Consider the following 26,014-nt stretch of genomic DNA (forward strand, 5'->3'; position numbering starts at 1 on the left):
TGGTTTGAAGCGAAGGCAGCCGCGGTCAGGGCCTCACCACCCTGCCTTGGGGATCACTGGGTGTGAACTCTAAGTTACCCAAGAGAAATCACACTTTCAGGTTCAGTAGTGATCATCACCTTCTATACTCCAACCAAAGGATGTGCAAAAAGCATCTGATGTGTGGCAATCTACATGGCACTCAAAGGACATTGCATAGTTGTTTGCCTCAGCCCTAAGCCAGCTTCCTTCAACCTCCAGTGAACGTGGGTCTCACCCACATATCCAGGTAGACTTCTCAGCAAAGTCTGATGGGAACCCTGGCAGCCAGAAAGTTCTTTCTCAATTACTCTTTATCTAGAGCAGAAACAAATTTCCTTGTTTCTCTTCAGTACACAAGAGTGGTTTTACTCTTCAAATATTTTTGCACAGTCAGTCCCTGACCACAGGGAACTGAATAGAAAAAGCTCCCTTTTACAGAGAAATGTCTCCTTATGGTTTCAGTCTCCATGGAAAGACACAACCCATTCTGTGAGGATCCTGAGTCCATCCTGGGGTCCTTTGATGTGTGTGGCTGTGGAATGATGGGACAAGTGCTGAGCTGCGGCAGACACAGCACCAAGGAGACTTCTCTTTGTCCCTTCATCAGAAGCCCAAGACAGTCATCAGAATCCCAGCATGGCTTGGAAATCTACATTTACAATTCACTGCTCAGCTTTGCATGGGCTCTTGAGTGTTGTATCTTCTCTGGTTTTATCTAACCACACTCTTCAGCAAGCAGGAAGGGTGCTACTATCAAAGCATAAAACTCAATGATCTCAGGAGGAGTAGGATCTAATTTCTATTTTGCCCTATCATTTTCAGCTTTTCTACTTCTCCTACTTCTAAGGCTCCATCTTCTCACATTTCTTCATCACAGGGAAGGGGTGTGCACTGAGAAAAGCAATTGCTTTATCTGCATAAAAGCTCCCAATTTGTTGGTGATGCCTCCGGGAGGAAGGTAACTCTGCCAGGTGCATCCTGTTGTTCTTGGTCTTGGAACATGAGATTCTTTTGTTTTGTTTTGCATTAGTACTCAGACTTGAACTCAGAGACTAGCATTTTTGCTTGCCTTTTTGTCTCTAGACTGGTGCTTTACCACTTGCCCCACACCTTCACTTCTGGCTTTCTTTATGGGGGTCATTGGAGATAACAATCTTGTGCCTGTTCTGCTAGGCTGGCTTCAAATCTCAATCTTTAGAACTCAATCTCCAGAGTAGCTAGAATTACAGGTGTGAGCCACCAGTGCCTGACTTGAACATGAGGTTTGGGGAGGACTACTTGTCTTTCTCCTAAACCTCCTCAGTTGTGAAAAATATAATGAACATGCTGAACAGTCTTCAGAAAAAGAGAGAGAATGAGTAATTCTACAGTATTCTGGCATAGTCCTGTTGTTCTTAACCATCTGTAATTTACATCTCATACCAGAATGTACTGGCAATTTTTTCGGCTACCTACCCTGCTGAACACTCTCACCATAAACACTTCACATTTCTAGAGCTTGCTCCCTTTCATAACTATAACTAAAGGCTGTCTAACTCCCACTAAGGAAGTGAATGACAACTAATTTAGCCATTCCTCTATTGTTGGACTCTATCTTGCTATGTACCCATAGCTGCTTCTTTTTCATTTGAATACATTCCCAGGAGTGAGACAAAGTGTTAACAGCTTCACAGCTTTGGTGTGTGTTTGCTGTATTGATTTGTTAAAGGATAGTAAGGATTTATAGCCTGTGGACTCTCTCTGCAGTTGAATAATACATAAGCCAAAGTGGGGTGGTGCTCATGATTTATGAATTGGTTGGGCCATCAATATTGACCCATCTCAACTGAAGTCAACTGGTCACCAGTCTTACTTATACAGCAAATCCTTAATTGTCTCTAGAGCTACCTTTCCCTCTATTCTCTTTTCCTTGAATTAGTTTCCTGTTCTTTCACTCCTGTTCTTCTGCCCCTTCAATGAGGTAATAATATTAATTATAAAGGATGGCATTTTCTTGAATGGTGACTCTTCCTTCACATGTACCAATCTACTTAAGTCTTAAAACACTCTGTTGGGGGGCCGGGAGTTTGGCCTTGTGGTAGAGTGCTTGCTTAGCATGCAGGAAGACCCAGGTTCAATTCCTCAGTACCACATTCAGAAAAAGCTGGAAGTGGTGCTGAGGCTCAAGTGGTAGAGCTCTAGCCTTGAGAAAACCCAAGGACAGTGCTCAAGCCCTGAGCTCAAGCTCAGGACTGGCAAAAAAACAAACAAAACAACAACAACAAAAAAACCAAAACCACTCTGTTGGGTGGATGACTTTGATTTTATATCCATAAACACTGAGGCTTGGAAAGTGAAGATATTTACCCAGTCACCCAGCGATGACATATGATAACCGAGATTCAAATCCAGTCTGACTGGCTCAATAGGTCTGAGGCAGCAGACTACCCAGATCCTAGGGTTCCAAATTGGGGAAGAATAAAGAAGGATGGAATTTGAGAGGGATCAAAGGTAGAGGAGGGCTTCATTTAAGAAACAATTTTGTTGTTTTGCAATACTGGAAGTCCAGCTCCTGGCCTCATGCTTGCTAGGCAGGTATGCTATGACGACTTAAACCATGCCCTAAACCGGCCTTATGTTTACATCCCCCCCGTCCTGGAATCAATATCTACTCATTGTTTGCTTCCACTGTATTTGATACGCCATGCACATACCATCATGTCTAGCTATTAATCCAGATGACACTCTGCTAACTTTCTGCCCAGTAACTATGCTTCTCCAGATCTCTGACATTGAATCACTACTCCTAGTCTTCAGTTTCCTTTTTGATATTTGTTTATTTTGAGATAAAGTATTTCTATATGGCTTAAGCTGGTCCAGAGTTCTCTATGTGGACCCAGCTAGACTCAAACTTGTGATTCTTTCGCCTCAATCTTCCAAGGGCTGAGATTATAGGCTTATACCTCTACTCCTATCAATCACTTTTGCTCTTTGGGCTCCTGAATTATTTATTTATTTATTTATTTATTTATTGCCAGTCCTGGGCCTTGAACTCAGGGGTTGGGCACTGTCCTCGGGCTCTTAGGCTTTTTCAAGGCTAGAGCTCTAACACTTTTCAGCATCATTTCTGGCTTTTTTCTATGTATGTGGTACCGAGGAATCCAATCCGGTCTTCCTGCATGCTAGGCAAGCACTCTACTACTAGGCTAAACTCCCAGCCCCGGCTCCTGAATTATTAAATCTTTTGTTTAGATTCTTTCTCCTGGTGTCATATTTATTGGAAGCTGCTAAGCACTGAACTTCAAGGGAAATATGTTTAAAGTATAGTTATTAAAATGCCTATTTTGGTGTAAAGGTTTCTTCTGTTTTGTATTATTCACTTATGTCATATCTCTATAATCTACAGTTGCTCCTAATAAGGAACATCAGAACCTACTAGCCAAAGCACTCTAAGTGATTCTTGCTAAGTGTCATTTAGGCACATTATCTCTTCAGTGAGTTATCACTCAGTCATATCCTCATGTTCTTATCATTTCCAAACTTGGCATTGTGTCCATTCAGGTCCATTAGAGAGCTATCTATGCAGTGTGAGTCTTAGCTGTGTTTACAGTATTCACTTCTCTGGAAAAAGTCTCTGATTAATTTTCCCTTACTGTGCGATTGTTTTTCAGTTGCCTTTCTAGAAGCAGGGCTGTAGATTCTGGTTTTGAAGTGGAGATGAGGGATGGCTGTTCAAGGAATTCTGAGGAAAAGCTCTCCCCTTGATTGTCAACCCTACAAGTCCTTGAAAGAAAATGAGAGGTCAGAATGTAGGGATTTTGCCCTGTAGATATTTCCCTTGCTAGTCTTTGGCATGAGCAGGAAACTCAGTAAGTGAGAAGTATGCACAACGGGTAATTTCCTGTCTTAGCTGAGGCTAAATTCCCCCAAACAGACATTGAGGGAAGGCCTGAGTGAGGTTAGGGAGTAGTATGGGGAGAGTGAGAGACCAAAATGGACAAGCTTACAACAGGGGCAGGATCTCTGAGAAGTATCAAGACTACTTCGGATTCTTTCACCTCAGAGAGGAGGCTGCAGCCCTAGAACCTCCAGCTCCTGTGCTCTTCCCGACACAACATAGTCTCCATCCTGCATCCCTCCAGTGCCTACCTGTAGGATATGAAGGTTTCTGTAGAATCAGAGGAGCACAGGTGGGGTGAACCCCTGGAACTGGGCCTCACAGCTGTGTTGTCCAACTCAAAGGTAAGTCAGACACTGGAGCTTTCACTACACAGCCTTGAAGTGAGATTGAAAGGTCCCATTTCAAAATATATCTCAAGCCTGGTCACTATTTCCACATCTATTACTCAGATCCTGGTCACTTTCTCTTACCTGGAACAACTGGTCTCCCTGCTGCCTTGTTTGTCTGAGGCCTCTCCTGATGCACAAATCATACTTCATCTCACTCTCCTGTGCTAAGCTCTTGGGTGGCTTTTCACCTTCCTGGCAACATAAGACAATATTCTCCTCTGGCCAGGGTTTTGTTCAACCTCTTTCCATGTGGCTTGTCTGTGTACTCTTCTGCTCTGGCCACACAGGCCTTCTTATCCTCAAACACACCAAGAACAAATTTAGCAGTTCCTTTTCCTTTAGCTGGAAAGTCTTCCTCCAATTCTCTCTTGGCTGTCTGCTGTCCTACTCTCTTATTCCTTTCTCGAGATCTGTCATTCTTTTTTTTGGGGGGGGGAGGGCGGTCATGGGGCTTGACTCTGGGCCTGGGTGTAGTCCCTGAGCTCTTCAGCCCAAGGCTACTGACCTACCCCTGGAGCCACAGCCTCACTTCCCATTTGCTAGTGGTAATTGGAGATAAGAGTCTCACAGACTTTAGTGTCCAAACTGGCTTTGAACCTCGATCCTCAGAACTCAGCCTCCTGAGTAGCTAGGATTACAGGTGTGAGCCACTGCGCCCAGCTCTTGAGATCTGTCATTCTTCATTTCATTTTTTTGGTCATCTGGCATTAGCACACATAGTTACTATTTTGTTTATTGTGCATCTTCTCTACTAGAATAAAATTCTGTGAAGGAAGTAGTATATTACTCTATTTCGAACACCAAGAATAATCTCTAGTACATTATATGTTTTCTCTTAATACTTGATTCATGAAAGGATAAGGGAATGACTTGACATCATGTTTCCCAATGCTCCCTTCCATGCTTCTTGATGGGGGTTTTATAGAATGCATTCCTTGTTTGAATGCAGTAAGAGGGAGCCCCTGTGGGAGCCAGGTGGGTAGGATACAGGTGACACTGGAAGGGTTGGGGAGGGAGACAGCCGTGAGGCACCGGCACAGGATCTCTTCAACCATTTACCAACCAAATGGTCTACTTGGCACCAGCCCAGTAGGGTAGGAGGGAGAGTGTAAAAGTCCAGACTAGAACTGGCAAATTCTTTTGCTACTTGCTTCTTTTCTAACTCTTTTCTTTCTCCCACACCCTCAGGAAGTGACAGAGAAGGAGAAACTAGACCATCTGTGGCTGTGGGAAGGTCTGGCAGAGAGAAAGAACTCGACAGTGACAGTACTTGGAGGCCTGACTTCATCTCCCTGTATCCAAGGACTGGCTGAAACAACACAGACAGTGGCCATTTATGGAAGTATGCACAGCACTGTAAGGATGAGCTTTTGGAAATTTTAATAGAAATCAAAATTTTCAGATCTAGCTACTATCTATCTCTGATCGATCTATCTATCTATCTATCTATCTATCTATCTATCTATCTATCTATCTATCTATCTATCTATCTATCTGTCTGTCTATCTATGCCCTTCTTTCTTCACTCCCCGACCAGGTAAATTTTTGCCCAAACCAGAAAGATATGAAGCTAGGACATTTTCCCAAGTGATATCTCCAAATTTCCATCCTTTAACACACTTCTCCTCACAGTTACCTGCCCTCTCAGCCCTGTATATGTTCTTTGGCAGGAGGCCAATGTTCCACCATCCTACTAATTTAACAATATAATAGAGGTAGTCTAGAACAATCTTTTCTAAACAAAGTAAAACCCCAATGATTATAAATATGGGCATTTAGACTACTGCAAAGAGATGATGAGTCACTGGGAAAGAGAATGCAGAGGCTGTGAAACTTATTGAAGTGCAGGCTGACTCTGCAAGGCGAATTTATGTTAATGTATGTGTATTGTCTACAACAGTGCTTATTGAACTATTAACTTCAAAATTATCACAATGCTCCTGGAGCATATAAGAGCCAGTACATTTTTTAACACTGCCTACAACACTTCTTTCAAACTGTTTCTGATATGAAATTTCACCCATAACTTTTCTAAAACCTCTGTTGTATTACTCTTTTTTTAAGGGGGGGGTGCTGGTCTTTGGTATTAAACTCAGAGCCTCAGAACTGCCCCTGAGGTTTTTTGCTATCGGTACTCTACCAAAGTGGACACACCTCCACTTTGCCATTTTTGGTGCCTAATTGGAGATATGAGTCTCATGGACTTTCCGGCCCCAGTTGGAAATCTTGACCCTCAGATCTCAGTCTCCTGAGTAGTTAGCATTACAGGCATGCTGTTGCCTGACCCATGCACCCCCCCCCCTCTCTCTCTCTCTCTCTCTCTCTTTACTACAAGTTGAAGTCTCTTGAAAGGGTCCCCAGTCCCTCCACTCTGGCTTCAGATGTGCACTAGGATTCTTGTGATAAGTGACAGAGAGTAATTCTGACTAGGTAAACAAAAGCAGAGTTGCATTGTCTCCTGCATCATACCAACTTCCATCTCTGTGGCAGCACCCCCCCCCACACACACACACTTGAGAACAACATCTCTGCAGACAGCAAGATCTTTGGGTAGATCTCAATATATACACACTGCCATGACTTGGGTCCCGTGCCCAACCGTGATGCAATGCCATCTTCCAGGGATATTAGTCAGGTGAGGGTCGTGAGTCGTACTGAAACTTGAGGCAGGGTTAAATGCCATGCTCCAGATTCTCAGAACAGATGCATTTCCCAGGAGGAACATGGTTGCTATTATAAAGAGAAGAGAGACTGTATTTTGAGTAGGCAAAAGTAACAGATGTCCATCACAACCTACACTTCCTACATTCCTTACTCTTTGAATCCATGCTGTAATTTTCTATTTCCTGCCCTTGTTCAGGATGGTTTTTTTTGCCTAAAATGTTTATCTCACACCCCCACCTATGAAAAGTTCAAAGTGCGTTGTCAATTATAGTTGTTTTACATATCCTACTTCTTGACAATAATAAATTATTACCCTTGTTACTGCCCTGATCATTATCCACTTTTTATTCTATTGCACCATAGTATATATGTTTATATGCACATACATGTACAAATATATATATGTATGTATATATATGCATATATATGCCAATAAACATGTATATATATATCACATATTCCTTGGAGATCCTCCACCACATGAAAGCTTCTCATTGACTATAAAGTGTCACAATAAGATTAGGGGCCATTATCATCATTCTTATTTTTAATATACATATGATTGATTTACTAGAAAAATTTAATTGTCATCAGATATACTTTTCAGTAGTCTCTGAATATTTCACATTCATTTTACCTTTCTCTAAAGCCAAGATGAATATTTTTCAGGTGCAGATGTGTGTTGCTTTCAAGATGCTCCAGGCATCTAGGGCTAAGGACACAGATGGGATTTCACTTTATGGCTGCATTTAGATTGGGTTCTTTATTTTTTAAAGACGTAAAGCTTGGACATTTTAGTGCTGTCTCATATATTATGAGCTTTAATCAGATGCAAAGCTTTGAGAAAAACAGTCACCTTCAGCAGTTTCCACTTCTCAACTTTAAGCCAGTTACTCTATCTTTGCCCCTCCAGGTAGGAGTATTGTTAATAAGCATGCTCAGCACACAACAATACCAATCCCGTGAGAAAGAGATCTTGAAGCTTGGGGAGCAGTGGGGGAGCCTGAGGCCTTGGTGGTCTATTCAGATATTCAGAAACTGCAGCCCACTCATCAGCACTGCAAATGAGTGTTTGGTGTTGCCGGGCACAAGAAAGTGGATCTTTGCCAGAGCTTAGCATGTGCTCCACCCTCCTTCTCCTTCTCACCATTTTGTACACTTCCTTCCTAAGAAAGAGGTTCCCACAGTCCAATACCTTCTGGTTGCTATTTTCTCCTCTCATTGTTTCTTACTCCTCGACTCATAACAATTTCACTGGGTAACCCTTCCTTTGGAGCTAGGAAACTGTTATTAGACCAGTGATAGTTAAGGTTATAGTATATGGGTTATGGTTATGAATCACTCAATATATCAATGCTCTGGATCTCAGGTTTAGTTTATACTTTTTTTAGTGAAATTGGGTCAACTTTTCAACTTAAAAGAAAGATAAAAGTGAATAGAGTCATGAGCAGCTATAGAAAGATCTGGAAAGAAACTAGAGTTGGAGATCACAGTAAGGTATAGCTTTTAAGTAGTTCTTTATGGCAAAGAGAGCATCCCCTTCAAAAGGTAGCAAGAAATAGTGTGAGGACTGAGCAGAATCGATGTCCCAGGAACTAATACGAGGATGGTGGTGGAAACAGTGACTCCTGGTGCCTTGTGAGCAAATGCCCTCTTTCTCATTCCATGAGTTACAAACCTGAGGATTGTTGACTTTTCAGCATCTTTGTTTGTTTTTTCCTTGCTAGTTTTTCATATCAAGGGCTATGTGTGTGTGTGTGTAACTTCAAAAACCCTTACTAGCATTCACTAGACTGTCACATTCTAGCAAAACAGTCCCCTTTAACCATTCCCAATTTCTCAGACACAGATCTATCCATAGCTGACTTATTCAAAAGACATTTTGAGAACACACAGTATAGTTAGTTGATGAAAATGCCAAGATAAATAGAAAGTACCCTGGGAATCTTAAGAGTGGATCAGCGGGTTTTGTGACTGGCCCTGGGATGTGTATGTGGGGAGTATATGAGCTTCACAGAGGTTGGCATATTTGAACTGAAAGTTAAAGCTTTGATAGGTACAGAATGGAAGAATGGATATTGTAGATGAAATCACATTGTTTCACTTAGACTCAAAGAATGTGCTTCATTTAAAAAGGGGAGTATAGGGAATGTCAAAAGCCCTATCCACGTGGTACCTTCATTCCATGTGTCTACAGGAGAATAATGATTTCACTAGGAGTTAGAGTGGGAAAAAAGTAGGTCCTGGGTCACATGGTATAGAAAAAGCAGTAAAAATAAAAAGCCTGGAGTCTGTCGAGGGATTTGCTATAGTAATCCAGTTGAATTTGATACAGCTGATAGAAATGACTGTATTAGACCACAGAAATAACTAATATTAAAATAGCACCTTATGAATTTATATTCAGACCCCAAGTATCCTCAGGTACTAAATATAGAAAAATGAAATGTAGTTATGTTGGTTGCTATCATTTTTATTTTTTATAATTGATAAGTGAAATGTTATCTCAATATGATTTTTCTGTGGCACAGTCATTATAGTGAGATTGATAATCGCCCTCATTTGCTGTGTGCTGTCTATGTGTGAGACTCTGTCCTGGCCCAGAGGTTATTTCACTCTCTGATCATGGCAGCCACATCAGATCACAATGGTAATCTAGTGAATATGGTTGGAATCTTTTGCTCAGAATGTTACAGAGAGAAATAGTATGTAAACTAAGGAAGTTGAATATAAGAGTTCATGCTTTTTGCTAATGCACTGTGCTACTTCACCTCTACTATAAAGTCATTTTGGCCTGAACAGCGTTGTTAGGTTCAAGGCAGCCTATGTCATCCTGAATTCTTCTCTAGGGGAATGACAATGGAAAGCACATGCATTAGGGTAAGTGGGCATAGCACAATAGTATAGGAGAGTACTATAGTAGAGCAAGCACAGCTGTAGTCTCTGCTTTTGCCATGGAATGGCTTAGCTAATTTGGAAAACTTTACCAAATCTGTGCCACTAAGTAATGATTTAATCTTTCTGCAGCTTGTTTCAGTTCCTACAATAGGAAAACGCAATACATCTAGAAACTCTTCAAAGAAAGCAGTTTTTTTTTCTATTAGCTAAGTTAAGACAATCAATTACTGGGAATTGATTTGGAATCCAATAGAGAGCATTCACTTTAACAAGTCCCTGGGTAAACTGTTCAATATTGTTTTCCAAAGCTGTCTCAGGGGCACCAAAGCAACTTCTAGTTCTGGGCTGCAGTAATTGTTAAATAAGATGTCCTTAGATGGTGGGATAATTTGTGACAAAACAAGAATCTTGCATCTTGTAATTTCTTATGAGGCCAAAACAGTTATAGATGTTATTTCTATTATGGGCTGAATTATGTTCCTTAAAAATTATTCCTATAGGTTAAAGCCTAGGCACCTCAGAATGTGGCCTAATTTGGAAATAGAGTCATTGCGTGAGTAACTAGTTAAGATGAGGCCATGCTGAAGTAGTGCAAGTCCCTATATCCACACAACATTTTCTGCTAAAAGGGGAAATCTTACGCCAGGTACTAGTGAGTCACACCTGTAATCCTAGCTATTAAGGAGGTTGAAATCTGAGGGTTGCAGTTTGAAGCCAGCCTGGGCAAGAGACTTCTTATTTCCAACAGACTACCAAAAATTCTGGAAATAGAGGTGTGGTTCAAGCGTTAGAAGGTTAGACTTGAGCAAAAAAAGCAAAGGGGCAATGTCCAGGCCCCGAGTTCAAGCCTTAGTACTGTCATAAAAAATTACAAAAATAAGTAAATAAGTAGGGAAATTTAGAAACAGAACATAACTAAAGGGAAAGCTTCTGTATGAAGATGAAGACAGGGACCAAGTGATGTCGCCCAAGCCAAGAAGCACTAACCTCTTGCAAAGCCTAGACTCTGATGGGGGTTGGCATAGGAGAATTCTCCACCGTTCCTCCTAGTGCTCACACCAATCTTATGCACATCTCTAGCTTAGATCCCTATCTCCAGAACTGTGAAATCTACTTCATAATAATTTGGAAATTAATAGTCTCCCCGAGTAGTCTCTTAAGGTAGGTAAACTATTATTCCCCCCCTCCCTCAGATACATAATAGTCAACATATGGAAATTCACAAAACGTTTTAAGCACTTGAGGCTCACAGCTTTCCTATAAAATAAATGATTTACTATGAGGTAAGTTATTAAAAATAAGAAAGGAACCAATGTACAAAGAAGTTAAATACCCTCTTTCCAGAGTCCCCTAGTCAGGATGTCGTGACAGAATAGCTGGCAAATTTCAGATTGCATTTCTAACAAAGGCAAGGGAAAGCTCTGTAGAGAGATGGAAACAAAATGATAAAGGTCTGGGCCCTGCTGAGGGAGTGTAATTTCTGGTTAGAACATGACCTGGGGAAAAGGCTGGGGACTTGTTTTATAAATGGCTTCTCAGTATTTGAGGTTTCTATATGTATCAGTTCCTAACATCTATTTCCATGCAAAGCCCTTGTTCTAACAGAAAATACTGCATGAGAAAATCCAGAGTTAAGGAAGTCAGGGAAGTCTGGCTCACTATCCTGCTCAGGATCCCAGTGCCCACGAGCAACTGAGACACATGGTTCAGTAAAGAATGCTTGCTTAGCTTACTATTCTGAGCTCTTATTCAACATTTCTTAGACTTATTTAACCACTGGAATCTTCTTATCACTGTAGATCTCTAATGTTTCTGAAGAATTTCTAGGGGATAGAAAGAACAGCTGGAATGAGGAGACTTATGCGTGTGCACAGATCCAACTCAGTGTCCTAACATGATGTAGATACTTCTTCCAACCACTTCTAGTTTCCTCTTTCATAGCAAGACTTAAATACCTACCTATTTTTAAAAATCTCAACATCACATATACAAATAGCAGATGGAGACTGATATAAAAAGCATTCATGTTGACATCATCCAGCTTAAGGAATAAAACACTATGGATATCGTTGAAGCTTTCCATGTACCTTTCCCCGTTACATTCTCTTTTGTTTTAACTTCACCTGCTTTCCAGTGGTAACATCCAGTACTATCTTAAATTCTGTATTTATTTTCTCTTTCTGTCTCTTTCTCTCATTCTCTAAATGTATATCTTTGTGCCTTAACTATTTATATTTGGATTACTCAACAATATGGTATGGCTTGGCATATTTTTAAACTTTATATACCAATTATCATATTTACATACTTTTATGTAACTCTTTTTGTTGTTGTTCAACATTATTATATTTTTTGGGTCAGTCATGGGGCTTGAACTCTGGGCCTGGGCATTGTCTCTGACCTCTTCAGCTAAGGCTACAGCCCTACCCCTTGAGTCACAGCACCATCTTTGGTTTTCTGGTGTTTAATTGGAGATAAGAGTCTCATGGACTTTAGTGCCCAGGCTGACTTTGAAATGCAATCCTCAGATCTCAGCCTCCTAAGTAGCTAGGATTACAAGCATGAGCCACCGCACCCAGCTTTCAACATTATATTTAGTGAGATATTCTCAGGATGCTATATTGGCTTTAGTTCATTGATTTTCCTCTAGCATCATATCACTTTTGTATAAATTTACCAAAATATATTTATCCATATTTATAGACATGTAAGATATTCTCTATTTCATTGTATGTTCTCAAGCATGGACTGAGAAGACATGTGCATCTCCAGGATATAGACAAATAATTTCTGGGTTATAGGGAATGCTTGCATGAAATTTTTCCTGGCCAATGACAGACTGCCCTCCATAGTAGTTATGCTGATTTCATCACTATCCACTATATGTGAGTTGCAGTGGCTCTAGTTAGTGTCAGCTGATCAGCTAACTCTGATTAGTGCCAATCTACATAATGCTTGCCAAATTAATAAACAAAAATTATATTTCAGTATGATTTTAATTTATACTTGCCTAATAACTAATATGAGTGATCATTTTATTATATAATGATTGACCATTCAGGTTTCATTTCCAGTGAACTGCCTCTTTCTTTGCAGGTTTAGTTTTTCAATTGATGCTTATTTCCTTTTGATTTTTGGTGTGTGTGTGTGTGTGTGTGTGTGTGTGTGTGTGTGTGTGTGTGTGTGTGCTGGTCCTGGGGCTTGAACTTAGGGCCGGGGCACTGTCCCTAAGCTTCAGCCATGTTTATTAGAGATAAGAGTCTCATGAATTTATGTGCCCAGGTTGACTTTTTCTTCAGATCTCAGCCTCTTGAGGTAGCTAGGATTGCAGGTGTGAGCTGCCAGTGCCCTGCTTCTTTGTTAATTCATAATGCTACTGTTTCTCAGCTATTCTTATTTGTAATATTCTTGCCCTATGGATACAGAACGTGATTGTTTTAATTGAGATAGCTTATAAATTGGAAGACTGAAGGTTTTCTTTTGCAGGCTTCTTTGGAGGCTTTTTTTTGCATAGACATTTCAAATTATAATGCAATCAAATACATTTTCATTGCAATTAATACCTTTTGTGTCTTATCTAAGAAATATCTCTCAATACTCAAACAGTACAGATATCTCTCTATATTTGCCTATATAACAAATTTAGAATTGATTTTTGTGCTCGATATGAGGTAGAGGCCTGTGACCAAACTGTTGTCATAATGTCATTTGTGGAATAATCTACCATAATTTCCCCACAGAGAATCTACAGTGCCATCCTGTCGCTATGGTAGTAATTATCCTGTGGCCCTCTCCTAAATCATCACAACAAATTATTTTTCTATTTTTCTATTTTTACATCAGTATCATAAATTAGTTACTATGGATTTATAATAAGTTGTTTTTTGGTCCAGCAATTTTATTGCAATGAGAGAATAGTGGCTTTTGTCTATCTGTAATCTTCACAAAATATTTTTGCGAAGCTCATTCTATGGAGAATTCAAGCCCATTTCTATGTATATTTATTTTTAATTAATGAAAAGTAGATATAAAGGGAGTATTTCGCTGTGACATTTCCACTTTTTTTTTTTTGCCAGTCCTGGGCTTGAGCTCAGGCCTGAGCACTGTCCTTTCTCAAGGACTAGCACTGTAGCACTTGAGCCTCAGCACCACTTCTGGCTTTTTTTCCCTATGTATGTGGGACCAAGGAATTGAACCCAGGTCTTCATGCATGCCAGGAAAGCACTGTACCACTAGGCCAAACTCCCAGTCCACATTTCCACTTCTGTATATAGTATCTTTCTATATTTTGAAACAGGATTCAATTCGCTTCTTGCTTTGGCCAATAGACCATGGCAGAGGTGTCACTGTGTAGTGATAGGCTTCAGGATTCTCTACATTTTCCTCTCTCTTTTGGAATGTTGCTCCCTCTCTGTGAATAAGTCCATGTTAATGTGATGAAAGTTGAGAACACAGGAAACAGGATGGAGTCAAGCCTAAAACCATCCTGGACCAGCTAAATGTTCTCTGAGTCCACCAGATGCCCTTGTGAAACAAACTCCATCCAAATAGCTATGCTTGATTCAGAATGCCAGAACCACATACCCAGCACATATATTCATAAGCCTAAATGTGGGCTTATTGTGCTATGCTACTGAGGTTTTGCTATGCTTGTTCCACAGTATAATTATGTTAAAAGATTACTGAACTACAGGATGTCTCATATCTTGTTCTATTATTCGAACCATTTTAGTTGATCATGGTCTTATGTACAAATCGGTTTGTCATATTTCATGTCCTGGTTTGACTCCATTATACATAATCACATTTGACAGCAGCCATGTTTGTAGCGGAAAGCCACTGCTAAGATTCCACCATAGGTGGAAGATTAAGATGAAGATTTCCCCAAAGGTGAAGTGAACTAGACTATTTTTCCATACCTGATGGTTAACTTATTTGTATTTGCTTTATCACATTATAGCATCATCATTCTGAAATGGAGATTCTGTTGCTATGGCAACACAAAGTGATGCATGAGCTTTTAGCTTTAACTATCTTTGGCTGTATTCCATATACGTTCTTGGTTCCCTTCACTCCTCAGGCTGAAAGAATGATAACTCTTCTGTAATTCTGCCAGTGTCTTATGTTCCATATCTGTTTCTGTTTCCACACTTGCCAGCACACACACACAATCATTCTCTAAGTTTACTGCCTTGTTTTTATCTACTTTTTATCTCTTGTAGGCCTCCTATTTCTGTATAATACTAAACAGCATCCACTCAATATGTCCTGGACCAGAATTGCAGAAACTCTACCCTTAAAGAGTTTGCATGTTGGGGAGACTGTACTCTTTGCTATTTTGGTAAGGGTTGTGAAAATTTATTATGGGCCAGAGAGTGATGACCTGATCTTATTTGGATGATGATGAATAAATTGCAACCTAGGGCACAGGAATAATTTGGAGTTAGCAGAGTTGGCCACGGGCACCTGGCTCAGAGAATCAGAAATGATAAAGACTCACACTCAGACAGGATGAGGGGTGGGGAAGAAGCAATGTGGCTGAATGTAAGGGTGAAAAAGTGAGAGGAACTGGTACTTCTGGAGATATAGGAGGCAAAGTCATAGTGGGCCTTGTGGGGAGGTCTCTACCACAGGTACAGGAACTGAATTGTTAAGGTCTGAAGTGGGGAAGTGAACCTAGAAAAAGCTTGCTTCTTCCCAGAGTCACACGGTCTAAGTAGTAGCTTTAAGGCGAGGCACAGTGAGTTTGTTGGTCTTTGGGTTATGTGCCACAGGTCACTTCAGGTCTAGATTTGTGCCATACCCTTACAGAGATGACTATGGGTTGTCCTAAGTGTTGTCTTCATAGTACAAAGGTTAGACATCAAGCCAGGAACAAAGTGCTGGGGTTTCTCGCTCCCCCCTCCTCTTCCTTTTCCTCTCCCTCTTTCCCCCCCTCTGTCACACACACACACACACACACACACACACACACACACACACACACACACACAGCTATTCTGTGGACAGTATGTCTCTTGTGATCATCTTTTCTGGAACTATAGTTCCTTTAATTCTGGAATATCCTGTACCTGATATTAGATCCCTACTGTCAGAGCTACTTCTTTGTTTTATTTTATTTTGTTTGGTTTTTTTTGCTTTTGTTTTTGTTTTGCTGGTCCTGGGTAAAATCTGGGCTTGGGCATTGTCCCTGAGTTCCTTTTTGCTCAAGGTCTAGTGCTTGATCCATACTCCACTATGGCTTTTTCTGTGATTGATTGGAGATAAATCTCAGGTTGCCTTTGAACCATGATGCTCAGATTTCAGCTTCATGAGTAGCTAAGATTACAGATGTGAACTCAGGGTCTGGGTGCTATTCCTGAGCTTTCCCCTCAAGGATAGCTCTGTACCAACTTGAGCCACAGTGCCACTTCCAAGATTAGCTATGTCTTTACAGAAAGATGAACTAACCATGAGGCCAACTGAAAACCACGAGGATACTATTCTGTATTTTATTATTTATTTTTATTCCTAACTTCTTTATTTGCTTCTTATCACTTCTTGATACCTTCAACATTATAATTTTTTATTGTCAGATTTTTTTCCCTTTAATTTCAGATTCTTTAAAAGCACACTTTCAGGCCACTATGTTGTAGAAGGCACTTCAATATTGGTCCTAGAGTTTAACCACAAGCTTTTAGACTGAAAGGTTTTGTGATTTTTTCCTCTGACATGATATACAGAGTTTTGAGAAAGTATGTGTTTATTCTTTTTCATATCTCCTGTTTCTTCTTTCTTGGGCATTTGCTCTTTTAGCCTGTTTAATATCATTCCATCCCATCCCTGTGACAGTAGGCCTGAAACTCCTGTCTGTATAGCATTCGCTCTTGATGACATGTCAGCCAGTAAGATATCTCGTTAGCCAAGGAGCTGACAGAGGTCTAAACTCCCTAACAAAGCCCCTCTCAGAAGCTCTGTGAGGCCAACAGCAAGGAGAAAATAGGGCTTGGTTAAGTCCACTCCACAGGAAGTCCCCAGCAAAATCGTTCCCACTAGGACTTAGCTGCCACTGTCTAGATTATTCCAAAACAATTCCATTTACTATGCCACTCCATTTCCTTTCATTAAATTCTTCTTGTGCTTAATTTATCCAGCATTGGCTTCTGTTCTCTCCAACAGGAGGGAAGTCTAACTCAGTGCATTTTTTTTCTGAAATGTGGAATATTTCTGGTTCTCAAAGGCATCTGTAACTCTAGGCTGAGTCATGGCATTATATGGTCATTTTTACCTTTGAGATGAAGTAGAAACTGTTGGGTTTTTTCTTCCAATTAACAGGTGCTTGAGTCACTGAACTACAAATGCGGATTTTTTTAGGATCCTTTGGCAAAGTGAAATTGTATTGGCAGAATAGATTCCCCACCATCACCCCCTTAAATATTTGCAGATAGCTTATAACCCAAAAGGTTCACCCTTGCTGTCAGTTGAAGTTGTTTGTTTTTTTAAAAAAAAATCAAAGGTATCCCTTTCCCGGAGTCATACTTGCCCTCACAGTATTTTTCTTCCAGAATTGTTATGGGTGGCAGTAGGAGTTAGGCTGGGATAAATTCAGTTTGTCTCTCTGCCAGCATTCCTCCAGGTTCCAAGCAGGATTCATAGAGGTGTGCTAGGAGATTGGCTTCCAGAAATGCTGTCAGAAGCATTCTATTTCTGGGTTTGTTTTGTTTTGTTTTATAATTGAATTTGAGATTGTGAGAAGCCATGCTTGCTATGAAATACAAATAGGTTGGTACCTTGCCACCCTTGACCAAATGGGAAGAAAAGTGGAATTCTTCCTCTTCTGAGGTGCCTTTGTCCCATGGTTTCCTTATGTAAAATGAGTTCAGGAAAGTCATGATGGGACCACTGATGACTAAATGATCCAATGATTCCATTGTAGTGTGTGTGTGTGTGTGTGTGTGTGTGTGTGTGTGTGTGTGTGTGTAAAAATCCTCTCAAGACATTCAGTGCTTAATGTCCTCTTTTATGTTGGAGTTATGAAGTTATATGCTATCCATAATATAAGCTTTGTTCTCCAGATGATAATTGAGTTACATACCACAGACAAAAAATTCCACACTAGATGGAGAAAGGAGAGTTCTAAAAGGACAATGAAACTAAACTTGGAGAGCTTCTTGGGAGAGTTTATTGATTTGTATCGCCTAAAAGGAAGGAGGCTGTAAATTAAAGTGAACAACATGTAAACTTGGGTCCTGAAGCTCCAAGCACTATCACTAAGAAACAAACAGAAAAGTAAGGTTGCAAATCTGTTCCTAACAATGGTAAGAATAATTTTTAAAGGGAGCAAATGAAACAAGCACTTATTTGAATTTGTTTTTCTCTGGAAATTGTGCCAGGGCTTTATACATGCTAGGCAAGTACTCTTACCACTTGATCTATGCCCTAAACCCTTTGGTTTGCAGGTATTTTTGTTTTCGTTTTTGTTTTTTGAGATAGAGTCTTGCTAATTTATCTAAGCTGACCCAGAACTTGAGATCCTCCTGCTTTAGCCTCTCAAATTAACTGAGATTACAGGCCTGTGCCACTATGCTCTGGGTATGAGATTTTCTTGATAGCCCCATTCTAAAAACTGGTTGACACTGTCTCCTCTGTCTTTGCAGGCTAAACTCTAAACTCCTGTATAATTGACATCTTTCATGGAGCCTCTGACACACATTTCATCTCTTTTCATATCTAACAGCATTCCTTTCAGCCTTTTTCTCTGTTTCCCTCCCCCCCTCCCTCCTGTCTCTCTCTCTCTTACACACACACACACACACACACACACACACAATCACAATTTACAGTATAGTCCCCTAAATCTTTGAAGTGCTTGCATTTCTGCAGCCCTCTATGTTGTGTTGCAATCCTGCCTTTTTGGAGATTTCCATTTGCTTGCAACACCATTCTCTCTACCCACCTAATCATCACTCAGTGCCACTGAGAGTCACCTCCTTGTGAAAACCACTGACCCTGATTTGTGAGTCAGTTTCCCTTTCATGTCTGCTACCACCAGCATGCCTTTACAAAGCCCTTGGTTGTGTTTATTTATACACATGTTCCCAGACCGGGGAAGCTGGTCTCTGTCTCCCTCCAGCCTCTCTGCATCATGTGGTGGGCAGCATGTGCTCAGAAATGGAAGCCATAGGCCAGTGGACTGGGAACGGGATGGGACTGAAAGATCAGCACAATCCCCTCCTTCCCCTGGTGGCATGAAGAGAGATGGAAGTACTGCTACAACTCCTGGAAGAAAGGCGGGCACGGAAAGAGCTGGGAATACTCATACAACACCGGAGCTCTGTCTCTTGAGTTTGGCATCAGTTTTGCTGTGGCACAGCTTTCCTGGGTAGGTGAGGGGAAAAAGAGAAAGCTTCATGGGAGAGAGAAATGATTTGTGCTTCCTTTTGTCTTTGAGTGAAGATATTTTTTTTAAAAGGCAAAGCAGAGTGGTTTGGTTTTCATTACCTAACTTGTCATTTTTTCCTCTTGTACATAGAACTGTTCTGAGCCTTTATCATAGCCCTGTAACCACATCCCCTGCTGGGGCTAATGCTAAATCAACATTGTCAGTTAAAAACAAACACTGACAGGTGTGCAGCACATTGGACAAGGGGAGGAACGGGGTGGGGGGGAGAGTGGGAGAGGGAGGAGGAGCTTTTATTCTAAAGCAAGGGTTTATAAACTGCAGGGGAGAATAAAGCAGAATAAAACTGATTTTAACCAGCCCCACTGGTTCCCATGCAGGAGGCAGGTAGACTTGGCTTCAGCTGGCTGCCAGAGCCCCTTCCACAGCACGTCCACCTGTGAGGGCAGTCATCTGCAGCCTTTGCAAGGTCTCCTTAGAGTTCCTATTGGGACTCTCTTATTAAAGCTCTGGAGGCTGTCTTGTAGCAAGAAACCTGGGCAAAGGTCTTTGAAGTGTACAGACTCTGGGTGACATCCATCCCAGCTGATGGAGGCTGGAAAATAGCCAATGTCACCTTCCAGGAAAGAAGATTTGTTTTTCCAGACCTTGTTTCAGAGCAAAGGGTGAATTTTATTTTTCAAAACTGTCTATACCCTTTCATTCTAGACAGCAGATTCACTTTCCTCAAGAGAAAAATTGTCCCGTTTAGTCTGAAGCTACCATCATGTTATTTCCCTGGGCCAGAATTTCAATGATGGATCATCAGTTATTACCTTTTTTTTTTTGTAAGCATCCGGAGATCAAAGCCAAGACCTCATGCATGCTAGGCAAATACTCTATCACTGGCCTACATTCCCAGCCCAATCGTAATTAATGAGGAGAGGAACCAGCCCAAGCAGAGCATCTGCCGTATGCTAGAATGCTCTAAGTACCTCATAGGTACAGATCGTTTAACCCTGCCTTGTGAGGTAGATGCTATGTATATGTCTTCTCTACAGATATAGAGAGAAGGGAAAAGAGGATAATTGGATGGCATGAAGCTATACAGCAAGAAGGTCTGAGGTGAAGCCAGGATCCAGTGCCAGGCAACTGGCATGAGAACACCAGTTCTCAGGCCCTCATGATACTGCCACTGACCCCGGGATTCTCAGCTTTGGCTGTGCATTAGAAGCATCTGGGAAACTTTTAAAACAGCCAGTGTTGTTGGGTGCCAGTGGCTCATGCCTGTAATCCTACTAAAAATCACAATTCAAAGCTAGCTCAGGCAGGAAAGTTTGTGTGATTCTTATCTCCAATTAACCAACAAAAATCTAGAAGTGCAGCTGTGAATCAAGTGGCAGAACACCAACCTTGAGAGAAAAAGCCAAGGGACAGTTAAGGGACAGTTCACAGACTCTAAATTTAAACCCCAGTATTCCCTCCCCTCTCCTGTTCTCTCCTGTCCTCTCTTGTGCTTTCCTGTCCTCTCCTGCTCTCTCCTGTCCTCTCCCCTCTCCCCCCACACTGCTGATGCAAGACTCATCTCCAAAGACACTGATTTTTATGGTTTGAGGTAGCCTGATATTAAAATTCATGTGTGATATTATGTATCACAAGTAATATGTAATATGATTTTTTGCTTTAATTGGTGGTAGACTGCAATTGGCCCAAGTAGGTACTCTCCCATCATGTCATCCAAGGTGAATATTGAGGTGAGGCAGACACCAGTGGAAGCCCATCCAAGGAAAGGCCGTGTGGTGTGACTAAAGCTTGGGAAAGAAAGCCAGAAAGAAGGCAGAGGAAGCCAGAAGAGGTGCTGTGCCAGAAGAGATGAGAATACTAATAGAAGCCCATCTCACATTTGCCAGAGGTGGCCGTGGACATAGGCCAAGAGAATAGACCGCAAGGAGAGACCCCTTCCCGGAGCACTGAACATTTCTGGAACTTGCCAGCCCTAAAAAGAATTAGTATTCCTGGAAAGGTGTTTTAAGAGTGGACCTTGCCCTGTAAATCACATCTGCTGGCGTTCGGGAGCTGTGTAGGGCTCTGAAGTACCCAGGGCAGGAATCTCAAGAAGGTAAGACCTGGACTGTGGGGTGGAAACCCATGGGGAGAGTGAGGCTTCCTCAGGCTGTCAGGAGCCAGTCTGGAAGCAACTCATCCTGACAGTGTACATTTCAGACACACATATTAAAATGATGTAACACAAGCCCATTCCTCCATGCCTGATACACTGCCCAAGATGCATTGCATCTTTTGTACAGCTATTAAAGGTAACAAAAATAAACTTAATAAACAAGTGGAAAGATAATCACCTTATAGTTTAATCACTCTAAGATAACCATTATACAGTGGATTTCTTTATGTTGATGCTTTTCCTGGGCATTTATATTTTTTCAATGTAATATTAACATAAAGCACATGTAAATAGTATGGCCTGCTTTTCTTATTTAATACACCTGTTTGTTCTTTGCATCCATTTCCTTTCCTTATAGTAATTATATTAACTTTGATGAATTATTGCGAGGCTTCTAAAACCCGTGTAACCAATAAGTTCATTCCATAGAGAAAAAATGTTGCAAATATATAATATTGATCAGAATGTTTTAACTTTTACTTAAATATATAAATGACCTAAAACAGGTATCCTATACAGATACATTTATGTATTTATTCTTATATAAAGGGCCTAGATTCCAGTTCTTTATTACTTATAAACAGCCACCAAAATTAAAATAATCTTTCTTGTTAAAATGAAAGATACAAAGCCAATAAAGTTCAAAACATTTTAAAGTAAATGTGCTGAACCCTGCTTTGTGTTTAATTATACTGTGTGGGGATAAAGCCTGCTGCCTTCCTGGTCCTTGTAGCGGTCATGCGTGGAGTCACTTGGTTCTCCTGCTATTCTTCCTGATCTAGACTCACATGGGCTTTACATCCATAGCCTGCGGGCCTCACGGCTCCTCACCTGGCACCATGCTTCCTTTGCCTCAATGTGGCTTGCCTTCTAGTGGCTCCAGCTCACAGAAATTAAGCACCACTTGGTGCTGGTGTCATCCTAAGTACAGATTCCAAACTGAGCCCCAGCTGAAATGGGGTTTTCAGCAAATCCAGCAGATGGCTATATTAATTCCCAACGATGATAGAAAGCATACAACTATTTCGTAGAGAACTTGCCCGTCTAGAGGATGCATATCAAACCATGTGGTTGTGAGGTACATTTGTTGATTTGAAATGCCTCCCCTGTCGGAGTGACTTACCCATAACTACCCATAACTTCTCCTGACATACACATCTCATTTCACAGCTGTAGTGGTGATGGAGGTTGGGAAGAAGGAGGTCTGGCACTTGCTGAAGCCAGGGTGCTGCAAAAAGGAGGAGCATAAACCCTTATTTCAGCCAGGGTCTTTGGACCACGAATTCACCTGCCCACCACAACATTCTACAGAGTGTGTCTTCTCTGCCTGGGGTATGACCTGTCTACACTGACTTGAACCAGGGTTAACATTTTTTTCTAACATTTATCATTCATGATGTGTTTTGTTGCTTATGAAAAAACCACCTAACAAAGATGGACACTTTAAGATATTTCAGTTGGTTTGGCAGTAGCTTAGGTGGTTGGCAGTAGCTCGCCAACTATTAAATGGCTCTGAATATATGAAGATTTGTAATTTCCTTCGTGAAAGGGCTTTGCCAGGGAGAGGAAGCCACGTGACACAGTCCCTGCGCACACATTGGCATATACAGGAGCTCTGTCTGTAAGTGATTCTTGAGACTAATCAGACTAACTGGCACAGATAATGCTGTCCCTGCCATGTACCAAAGTTCAGAATAATAAATCAGCCAGGATGTAATTACATTGGGCGAGCCAGCTTTATTCTCTTAGTGAGCAGATTGATGGATCTGTTTAGACGAATGCCCTTGTGCCTCTCCGGGAACCCGGGCTGACTTTCTAGTGCCCAGGCAGTCATTGCCCCAATCTCTGTGTGTACAGATGACTTCCCACTGTGTAGGGCAGCTGGGCCCAAACTGGTTTCCAAACCTGTTTGGCTCCTCTGCCAGGGCTCTAGCTGTCCAAAGGCAAACAAAATATAGGGTTGGGTTGGTAGAAGGGCTTAGCTCATTCATTGGTCAGGCTGAGCAGGAAGGGCAGGATAGGCAGAGGTTGAAGGTTTTCTGAGGTGCTTGCTGCTAGCTGCCTGGTAACTTGCCATTTAAGGAGAGTCTTAGGCTAGACATTGGACCAGGCAATCCTTTTTATCTGAATTCATATTTCTTCAACCAGTGGCAGAAGGACTTGTGGGAGAGTTTTAGATGGGTAAAATAAGACATGTATGTAGGGCATTTCAACAGAGAAAGATTTACATACTCTTGCCCTGCATATTTTTAGAGATTATATTAAGTATTGATGAGATTGGTGAAGAGAGAGAGAGAGAGAGAGAGGGAGAGAGAGAGAGAGAGAGAGAGAGAGAGAGAGAGAGAGAGAGAGAGAGAGAGAGAGAGAGAGCGAATGAGAGAGTAAGAAGGCTACTCCTAACCCCACTTTTAGCATTTTAAGGGATAACTTTGTTCAGATTTATATATGCCCCAACCCTGTAGCATAGGCTCCATGCATAGACCCTTTCTCTAGGTGCTATAAGACTTTCATCTACATTTTAAAGGGTTCTCCCAGGGTTCCTGGTTCCTGAGTGCTTGCATTTGGCTCTGCTTATTTTCTACCCTCTCTCCCATCCCATATGTGTGGCTCTTGTTTTCCACAGAATGCCAGTACTAAGAAGAATACTGTGTACATTGTATATATATATATATTTTCTTAGTCCGTAGAACAATAACCATAGGCTAGGTTTTACCCTAAAAGCTTTGTAAATATGAGCTAAGTCAAGTCTCAAAACCCTGTAAGTCTAAAGCTGACTGCTATTTTTTGGTCTGTAGTGGGACTTGAACTTGGTCTGGGCACTGTCCCTGAGCTCTCCATCTCAAGGCTCGTGCCCTACCCCTTGAGTCACAGCATCCCTTCTGGTGTTCTGGTGGTTAATTGGAGATAAGAGTCTCATGGACGTTAGTGCCTGGGCTGGCTTTGAACTGTGATCCTCAGATCTCAGCCTCCTGAGTAGCTAAGACTACAGATGTGAGCCACCACGCCCAGCCTGTGGTGGCTCACATTGTGGTTTGGATATGAAATGTCCTTCCCCAAAACTTGTGTGCTGCAGACTTGATCCCTAGTTGGTGGCTCTATTAAAATGTGATTGGATCACATGAGTGCTAACTTTGTCACTGTGTAAATCAATAAATGAGTCCATAATGAATGGGCCTTTAGGAGCTGGTTGAGGAAGTATAGATCACTGGAAGGTCTCTCTCTCTCTCTCTCTCTCTCTCTCTCTCTCTCTCTCTCTCTCTCTCTCTCTCTCTCTCTGTTTCTCTGCTTCCTGGCTGTTATGAAACAAGCAGCTTTCTCTATGGTTTGCTCCTGCCACCATGATGATCTGTGTCACATGGGCACGTAGCAATGGAGCCAGCAGGCTAGGTGCCAGCATGTGGTGGACATCTGAAGATGTAGGGAAACTCAGCAATGATGAAGAATGTAAGTGGGCTTTGTAGCTTATTTAGTGCTTTAAACTGCATTGTAATTCATAGGTCTCCACTTCATACATTTTGGCTGATTGCTTAAACTTTAAATTAATATAATAATACTCCTAAAAATTTAATAAACTTACTTTTCATGCAATTCATTGGAATCTTTGAGATCAAAAAGGCCTATTAACTTTATTCAGTGATTTCTCCTTTGCATCCTCTCACTTTACACCAAACACCAAAGAAATGGAATCAGTCTAGTCTTCAGCACTGGTGTAGAGGTGTCAAGAAGAAATGACACAGTATGTTTACTTCCTAACACTGAGTAAGGTTTCAGAAAATATTAAACATTTTTATATTTGTGTATCTTTTATTATGGAGGTGAACACCTTGTATACAGTAGAAGTCTAATACTTTATTTTTAAATAAATCAATAGCTTCTGTGGTAAAGTCAACATTTCTACACTTGTCTGCAAAAGCTGTTGAGGGATGGGCAACATAAATCTACAGAGGATATCCATGGGTTAGAAGTTAGCCTTGAACTAATTGTTCTACAACAATAATTGAATGTCTTAATCTGACTTTAACAAAGCTTCTGAATAACAGGCATTTTTCCCAAAGAAAAAGCTGTTCCACAGGAGGCTAACCTTTAAAGTGTACCCACTAATAATGCTTTCTGGAAGCATTTATACAATTAGATAGATTTCATTAATTGTGTTTTCTGAGCAGAGCAATTTGAAAGAACATGCTCCTTTCCACCTCACTCTGTCATGTTCTCATCAACCCTTTCATGAAATTAATCTGAATAAAAGCAATGTCCCCACCTTAGTGAGTTAAAATAAGACACTGCTCACATGACTATTACTTCATTGTGTTTTTACGCACATCCCTCCATGCTTTTAATTATATAGAATTACCAGAGAACAGTGTAAAATCTGTTTAATCTAAAAATGAAACATGCTAAATACATAATGCTTCTAGTTCGTTTTTTCTAATGTATGACTTTAAATATATCAGCAAGGCGATGTTGAAGAGAGTCTAGCCAGATCTTACAGAAACTGTGCCTTATATGATAGAGAATTATTTATTTCACATTCGAGTTATCACTTTTTAAAACTTGTCAAGTAATTTTTCTACTCAAGTAATGACATCTGGGGTGCCATTCTTTCAAACACCATTTTTTCCTCTCCT

This window comes from Megascapheus bottae, chromosome 2 (genome assembly GCF_031878675.1).
Source record: "Megascapheus bottae isolate mThoBot1 chromosome 2, mThoBot2.hap1, whole genome shotgun sequence".
In the NCBI taxonomy this organism is placed as follows: Eukaryota; Metazoa; Chordata; class Mammalia; order Rodentia; family Geomyidae; genus Megascapheus; species Megascapheus bottae.